This window comes from Centrocercus urophasianus, unplaced genomic scaffold, assembly GCF_019232065.1.
Source record: "Centrocercus urophasianus isolate 14NV4802_14NV808 unplaced genomic scaffold, USGS_Curo_1.0 seq_16, whole genome shotgun sequence".
In the NCBI taxonomy this organism is placed as follows: Eukaryota; Metazoa; Chordata; class Aves; order Galliformes; family Phasianidae; genus Centrocercus; species Centrocercus urophasianus.
In genome coordinates this window covers 472,529-481,512 of record NW_024884711.1, presented here as the reverse complement: position 1 = coordinate 481,512, position 8,984 = coordinate 472,529, and positions in this window count along the sequence as shown.

Here is an 8,984-nt window from a genome sequence, read left to right as displayed (position 1 = left end):
TTATTCCCAGCTTACTGCAAGAGACCACGTTCTACCAGTATTTTATATAGTCTAAAGCTTCTTTTTTAAATAGCAATAAAGAAATGTAGTAGGAATACAAAGCTAGAGAATTCCTTGAAGTGTTCCTTAAAAAAATTTACTGTTTTCAAGGATGGTTTCAGTTTTCCTTCTTAGTGAACCTCTCGTTCAGTTTCTCCTCACAGCACTCATCTGGTCCTGCTGCAAAGGATTAATTAAATACAAATTCACACACCTCATTGCAGGATGTTTCCCAGTTTCCTTCAGCTACGATGTAAAACGTGAAATAATGGACAGTTGTTTTTGTTTCCCAAAATAAATCATTTTGCATGATGCTTCTCTTGTAATTATCTCCATCCCCTCGCTCACTTCCTCAGAATCAAGTCACCAGGTAAAGTATCAGCATGTCTGTACCAGAAAATCCCAAATAGAGTAAAGAAACAACCCGCTTACAAATCATGCAAATACTAAAAGTGACCATCCCTGCTTCCCCATTCCAGAAGCTGTTCCAGTGCTCCTTCAAAGCAAAGCAGAGCTCCACCGGTTCCTTCTCTTTTACCTATAGGTGGCACTAGTTGTGTTCGCAACATCTCAGCCCAAGCTTTCCTTTGTATTTGTGGACCTCGACCGTCGCTTCTTATCTGATTTCTTCCTTGCTGTCAGTAGAGGTGTTAATCACAGACTTTAAATACACTCAGAAACAGTTTCAGCCACACTACGCGTGCATTTAGAAAGCAGAAACAAACTCTTCCCTACATCTGCCAGTTTGCACACCTCTAACCACCTGGGCATCTGCCAGTGTTCTCTGAATGTCCTCAGAGGTTAGGACCAAATAGCAATCACAGCCACACAGCTCACGGTAGATCTCTTAAGATGGCAGGGGATGTTTGCCATTATCCTCCCAGCCCTGCCTTTGGTAAAGGGAAGAAGCAAGCTCCCACTGAAAGCAACATCAACACACTATTCACACAAAATCTGACAGTGCATTATTGACTCCTATTTGAGCCAAAGATCTTTCTAGATTATAACCAGCAAGTGTTCTTCTTGTCATGAGGAATTTCTGAATTCTGGCAAAGAGCCCAAAACCTGAAAAATAATGCTGTTCAAAAAGGCAACCGAATAGAAAATTCCGAAGATTAAATTGTTTTTTTCCTGTTAGTTTTGCTGTTACTGTTATTTTTTTAACTCCTTAAACTATAAGCTAACTAAAATACTGAAACAAAAACATTGGTTTGACATATCAAACTGCAAAATGTCCTCAAAAAATTACAAGAGGATAATTTCAAGAAAACATTCTTCCTTGCCTCAGAAATGCCTCAGATTCAACCAGAGCAATCAAAACTGATCTGTTCATACAAGCAAGTCTTATTCATATATCAATGAACATACATCATCCAAAACAGAAAACAAAGAATTAAAAAGCTTCAGACATAGTCATCATGTGTCCTTTTTCCTTTCCTTGCAGTCTGCTATTTTTTTTATCCTTCTGTTCTCTCATATTTTGTGCTTCAGAGCTTTTTTTGTTTGTTTGTTTGTTCCAATTCTGAGATCCAAAATGTTGGAGAATCACCTAGATTTTTTTGGCCCTGATCCTGGTCTTTCTCAACGGGTGTTACCCCTACACCTTGCCCTATCCCAACAGAGCTATGAGGAAGACTATTCACTGGGATGCACAAAATTCCTCCAAGCAGCTCAAGAACTTGCTCAGCTTGCTCTGTCTTCACCTGCGTACCCAGTGCACAAGAAGAATTAGAGAAGAAACAGACAAGTCATGTATTGAGGGGCATACATCTTGTAGTCAGTACCATCTATGCATAGATGCCCATTTGAAACCCAAATGCAACAGCCACAGATACAGAAATAAAGGGGGGAAAAAAAGCCTGCTTACCATCAGAAGACCTCAAGTAGGCAGGCATCTCAAGCCAAATGCCTTTACCTCCACTGTCAACCCTTAAATGAGGTCTGGTCACTCAAGTACATTGCATGCACCTGAGCTCCCCTGGGTTGGCCCTGCCTTCCCACCAGGTGCTCAATCATTGCTTCAGGCTGTGACTCAGCATCACCGTGACAGGAGGATAAAACACATATAGATGGGTGCTTGATCCTAAACACTCTGCTCTCACTAGCTAGCTACTATCTGTACTACAGTGCTGTTGAAGTTCAGGACACCTTTGTGTTATTGTTTAGGTGTCTTGCTAGGTGCTGTGTTATCCTGTCATTCACTTTTCTCCTCAACACACAGAGCAAAGATGAAGATTATGTACTACAATTACTACACTTTTCTTTATAAAAACAGACTGAGAAATATTCAGAATATAAAACACTGTGTTATACCCTGGCACAGAGGCTAAAGAATTCATTCTTGTAGCAATATTATTTTAGTCCACGTCCCAGTTGTATTATTTAAATGATTAGTTATTTGCAATTTAGTTTTTTTTTTCAAAAAGAAAAATCTGTTTTGACATATCTCAGTTTTGTTAAACTATCTTTTACACGTGAATTAGTGTGAATTTTATTGCTGTATTTTCCCAATTTATTAAAAGGGCTGTACTTTACAAATAAAACTGCAGGATGGATTTATTATTTACAGTCCTAGTCATAGCCTTCATATCTACTTAATATGTGTAAAGTGTTTAGTTTTCCGATGTAGTCCAGCTGCATCACTGGAATCAAACTTGTAATTGCCTCTTTGGGATTTAAAACCATTATAGTTGTGCTTTTATGTTCTCTTTTGTTTTGCTTGAATCACTTTTTCAGGTCTATGAAGTACAGCTGGCACAATAAAAGTTTGATCAATGCATAACCAATGCAGTGTATATTTCTTCCAGATATATAAAACCCAGGTGAAAAATGTTAATCTATGAAAATTATCTTTGTCAGCTACTTATTCTTGGAATTTAAATTGGTTTCAATCTAGAGGTATATGGTTTGGCCTGGGGTTTTCCAGTCTGGGTTTTTCAAGAGTTTCTTGTAATGTGTACATTTGACATATTAAAATGAAAAACTGCATGATGTAAAGTTTCAATTACCAGGGCAGATTTTTTTTCTCATACTGCGAGATTTGAATAAAATTATCCCAGAACCACAGAAGTTAGCACTGGAGAAAGCCTGCACAAGCAGCCTTTATTTCCTTAGCAATTTAGGATCCTCTCATGCACCACTGACATTGACGCTATTGGATCATCTACTCAAATCCTTTAGGCTTGAACGTCATGCCTTGGGCACATGGGAAATAACCAAAGCTCTGCCAAAATATTGAAAAATTAAATCATTCAGCTTTGGCAACATAAGCTGGTCTTCAAGTTCTGGAGTGGCTTAACCTGGTAAACAATTCATCCTCGTTCCCTCACACTGGTTTTAGTGGCTTTTACTATCTAAAGTCTGACTCTTCTGGAACAGCTGATGGAAAAAGATGTACTTCAGTACGAGCCAGGATTTTAGACTCTGGATTTTATTACATAATATCATTTCAAAATTCATATGTGAAATAATGTGCAAAACAGGAAAAATAGTGATTATGCCTTTTTGATGGTAGGTTTTCTTGATAATGGTGTATAAAACTTCATTTGTATGAACATGAAACTGTAGTGTCAGTTTAAAGGTGGCACTGCCAGAGATCATGGCTTCAGCAAGTTTCACAATATTTGATATTTGTCTCTGAAAGCTTAGTTTCACAAAATAAATGATTACATCAGACTCAGAAGCAAGACCATGAATAAAATGGACCAGATTTGTAAATAAATTTTAAAGCCAACTTCACAGTCAGAACACTTTCAACAACATAGACCTCAGACTCCTCCGTTCTGTTCATGTCTTACGTAGTACATAACAAAGCCTTGTGTAGTTCCTGCACGATTGACCTTGTTCTCAAGCACAATAAGGTGTGTAAACTGTCCATACAGCTCTAGCAGAAAGTCTCTCTCTCTCCGATGGCAGTGTGTTAAGGAATGAGTCCAATTTATAGAGGTCTCACAGCTTGATTAGTGAGCAAGACTGGCTTTCCTACACCATCTACACCGTAGACACAGCCCACACAGTGTCTGCACTGTCTACTCTGACAACTGCTTTGTGAAGGTATGCATAAGGTCAGAGCCTGCTTAAGGTCAGGGTCTCTAGTAGTTAAAAGAAGGTTCTCCTAGACACTGTTCAGACAGGTTTAATAATCATATATATAGGAACAGAAAGTGCTTCAAAACATGTATGTGACTTGGCTGAATGTGTGAAGGGAAACAGCTGTTTGTACAGTGGCTGTGACTCAAATCTGATACACTGGAGACTCTTATACCATCCAGAACAATGATGATTTTTCTGGAAAACTTGCACGTTTCTTCTTCCTGTCTAAATCAAGCTAACCCTGAGATTCAGATTCTGAAGCTTTTATTCATAAATTCAAGGCTCACAGGCTCTGAGTGTGTTTAAATAAATACTTCAAATCCACAGGAATGCCAGTGCATCCTCGCTGTGTCTTTTCCCATGCAATGAGGATGTTGTGCATATGCAAATACAGACATATAAATTTAAATTAATACTCACTAGAATTATATTGCAGTTCTTTTGTAACCTGCTGCTGTAAACGGTTCTAACTAGAACAGATACACAAGTGCAATATGTCCTACCTATTTTTTTTGTGCAAAAAATATGCACAAGATAATGAAGACTATTAAGATGCTACTCACTAATGTCACTAATCTAATAGAAACCCCCCAGACATATTCTGGGATGCTCACTTTCAATACATATTAAATACATAACCTTTTTTTTCTTTTATCTAACAGACATTTTTTTCTATACTACGCATCACTCATACACTGTTCCTTAAATTGAGCCTCTTAACTGCATTTAGTTGGGAAGATGTGACAGTGTTTATCTGAAAGAAAACAGCCAAGCCACCAGGATAAACTTCTTTTTCCCTTTAATCACCACCTAGCTGTCACCTTTCTCCCCATTCACGAGCTGCTCTCCTACCTTTTCTGCACAATTCTCACCTGCTGTTTGAGACAGACACTAGTAGTAACTTTTCTAAAATACATCAATGATTGAAGAAGTTAGTCTGGTTTGATTTGGCAGATCTCATGGAGCTTTTCTTTTCTTTTTTTTTTTTTTTTTTACTAATTTCAGAACATCTAGTTGCAGAGGATCACATTCTGATCATCTTCTCCAGGCAACCAACCTGCTTAGTCACAGCTGCTCCTGTTCTGCACTGACTGTAAACAGAGCTCAGATCTTGCAACTGTAAGCTGCAAATGCCCTGACTGCTTCTTTCTAGGACTTAAGCCATAGCAATTCACCTTAAATCAGCTTTCAGATATATTTCAAAATCTAATGTCAGGTTTTTCTTAAACTGTTTTCTACATAGACAAAGTTGTTGGGGTTTTTTTTTTTTTTTTTTTTTTTTTTTTAATTAATAAAATTAAAAAAAAAAACAACAAAAGCCACTCAAACCTTCCCCCCCCCAAAACAATCACAATTGTGTCTTTAATGGACAACAAAACAAAATTCAAAAAAGTAAACAAACTAAAAAACCCACCACAAACAATAAAAAAAAATTCTGCCTAATTTAGAGCCAGTGGGCCTCAGGCTCTTCCAATTCTAATATTCCTGTTCTCAGGATCCCTTATATTCCTGTCAGCCTTGAGGGATTTAGAAAGTGCAAGTCTATGCTATTAATCCTTCTTTATCACACCTGGCTCCCAAAAGTGGTCTCCAAGCACCTTCTCCAGAAATTCCCATTCCCACTTCTTCTTTATCAAAGATTACAGACCCTCGGATTTATAATGTGTATATAGTATACACATAGTATATATAAAATCTCAAGATGAGATTTTATTCTTTCCCTTCCCTTCCCTTCCCTTCCCTTCCCTTCCCTTCCCTTCCCTTCCCTTCCCTTCCCTTCTCTCTTTTCCATTTTTTCCTTTTTCTTCTCCCATCCTCAGTATCCCATATCACCACAACACCCCAGCAAGGGAGAATGGGAGATAAAGAATCAAATGCTGCTGTTACTGACATATCTCACTGTCTTTATAAATATATCTTTACCACAGCTGTCTGTTGCAGTCATAGTGAGACTTGGTTTGTCATGTTGTAGGTTGTTTGCAAAACAGCTCCATATTTTTGACTGTAGAGATTATGATCTGAAAAACAAACTTCAGCAACACAACTGCAGGCACCACTCCCATGATGTGGATGGTGTGAGGTGCCTGTGAAACTCAGTTCATCCTTCTAACACAATATTCAGGTAGGGTAGCTGCAATATGTTCTAAATTGTGCTGTTTTAAAGTAAAGCAAGTTATTTTCTTTCACAGCACAATAACTGTTCACTGTGAATATCTGCAGCCACTATAGGGGTACACATACGAGGCAGAATAACAGAAGTCTTGTTAATTTATTTTACTGGTGGGATGTAATGATTCTTCAGCTCCTTTCGTTTTTTCTCTTAGAAGAAAGAGGCATGAGGAAAAAAATGTACAGTACATCTTTCAAACTCTTGCTTTTTTGATTAATTAAATTAGTTATTTGTGTAAAGACCTACAACAACATGTGTTATGCTGCCCTCTCTAGATTTGGTGCTTCATTCGTGTAATATAGGCAACAAGATGTACCAAGCAGGAAGAAAAATACACATTTATCTATACTTGGTCTCAAATCTGCCGGCTCTGATGACAGTTCAAGAGGGAAACCACAATACTGAATATCCATGAGAACAAACCCTAATTGTGAGAGAACAAGATGCGTAAGTGGCACCAAATACATGAGCCTTGGCTACTTGCACTCTTCTCTCTGAGCATGTCTTCATTCAGATGCCTTTCTTGTCTCATGAAGCACTGTGGTGTTTGGTGATGTGGTTAAAAGGAAATTTCTTGGGGTTTCCCCTTTGCTGGAAGTCCCCTGCTTAAGGCTGTTGTTGCTGGGGAACTCATTGCAGCCTTTCCTCCAAACACTGCAGTCTCAGCCTTTAATTAAATTTCCCATGACCCCTCTGCAAGGCTGGCCACTGAAATGCTTCTCCCTGGGGTGAGGAAGATACCTACTTGCGTAAGTAAGACATTTTGATGAATCTCTTTATAAGTTCTTGGGCTGGGTAAGCTGCCAGGACCTGTAGAGTGCCCTATTTTATTGTCAAGATAATGTGGTTTTCTGCAGAGTGGTCACCATTTTAGGTAACTTCAGCTTTTTCCCTTTAGTCTCCGTGACATTGGCTGGGTTCAGGCTGTTTGCAGACATGAATATTTTACACAAGACAGAAAAGAACAAGAACAGCTGATTTGATAAGGCTTTTCACAAGAAGACCCCTGCTCTCTGCAGTCCATCTAAGCACCCATATGCACGAAGACCTTGTCCTCATTAAAGTGACATCAGCTGTCACTGCATAGACATAAGGCAGCATAAACATAAGGCATTCTCCACCAAGAAATCAGTGAAGCTTGGTGAGATTGTTACCTTACTTTTAGCAGGAAACTCCTTCAGTGTCTGGTGCAAGTATTGCTTTATGAATGCAAAGTCATGGTAAAAAGATTTACTGCAACATCTATCATGAGGCAGCTTCCTATGGAGCCACCACAGAGCTGCATTCCTTGGTCTTTCCTCCACAGTTAGCAACATGAAATAGCAACCTACAGAGAAAGACAAATCCAGGCCTCTAAAGACTCAGGAGTGCTCTGTCTCTCCTTACTGGCGTAGATTATAACTTGGAAGACGAGGCTATCATTTTGTAGTTACAGAAAGCTGGGTGTCTGACTACATGCTGATAGAGTCATCTGCTGATTGTGCTTATGAGGGCTATCATCGTGCTCTCTCTTTCCTCTTCAGAGTGGGCTTCTATGATTGCTACTAACAATCTCGTTCACAGTTTCTTCATAGCAGCCTGAGTCTTCGTGATTGAAGCAATTGCACTAGTGTTAGTAATTCCCTGGAGCATGAAGCTTCACCTCAATAGCTACATTTTCTATCTGAATGTTTTGCATTTCAGCTTGGTGACTACCATATCAGCCCAGTACTGTCCAATAGGGGTTTCCTCTATTAGAATGGAGATTTTCTTCCACCTTCTGGTGTTTAGTCATAGGAGGATTTCCTCTTCATTCCTCCAGTCAGAAAGCTGTACTGATTTGCTAAGCTCAATAGCACTGGCCCATGAGATGGGCAGTGTCTTCACAGCCAGAGTCTTGCTTATAGTTGCCTGTCAGGGGAAACCCTCATCTGGTATGTTGAAGTCACTCAGTAACAGTCTGAGGTTGGTCTGGCTTCTCCTTGGGGTTAACTGTCCGTGGGAGACCATGGCATGTAAACCATTAACCATTTGTGCATCAGACACCTAGCCTTCAGAAATCTTTAAGATTCCTTCTGCAGAATTTCTTTTCTGCTGTCAGCAATTACTTTGGTAGTAATACCGTATCTATCTGTCTTGCTTTTATTTAAATGACTTCTAAAAGAGTCTGTTTGCTTCACTTGCCATCATATAGTTTTTTCCTCTGTATCAGACAAGATCAGGTGCTGCCTCACTTTTCTAGGTCCAGCATGTACAGCAGTAGCCCTGTAACATGGAGCAAACTCAGTCTTTTCTTCCTTAGCATGGGATTGTCACTGCATTAATACCGAAATGGGAGAATATGTTTCCATTTCCAAATCATGTATTGGATAGTGCCATATGAAGGTCTCTAGTAGGAGTATTCTGGATAGCGATAGGACAAGGGGGAATGGTTTTAAACTGAGACAGGGGAGGCTTAGGTTGGATATTAGGAGGAAGTTTTTTGCTCAGAGGGTGGTGAGGCACTGGCACAGGTTGCCGAAGGAGGCTGTGGATGCCCCATCCCTGGAGGCATTCAAGGCCAGGCTGGATGTGGCTCTGGGCAGCCTGGGCTGCTGGTCGGCGACCCTGAACATAGCAGGAAGGTTGAAGCTTAATGATCATTATGGTCCTTTTCAACCCAGGCCATTCTATGATTCTTTGATTCTATGATTCTGGCTCTGGC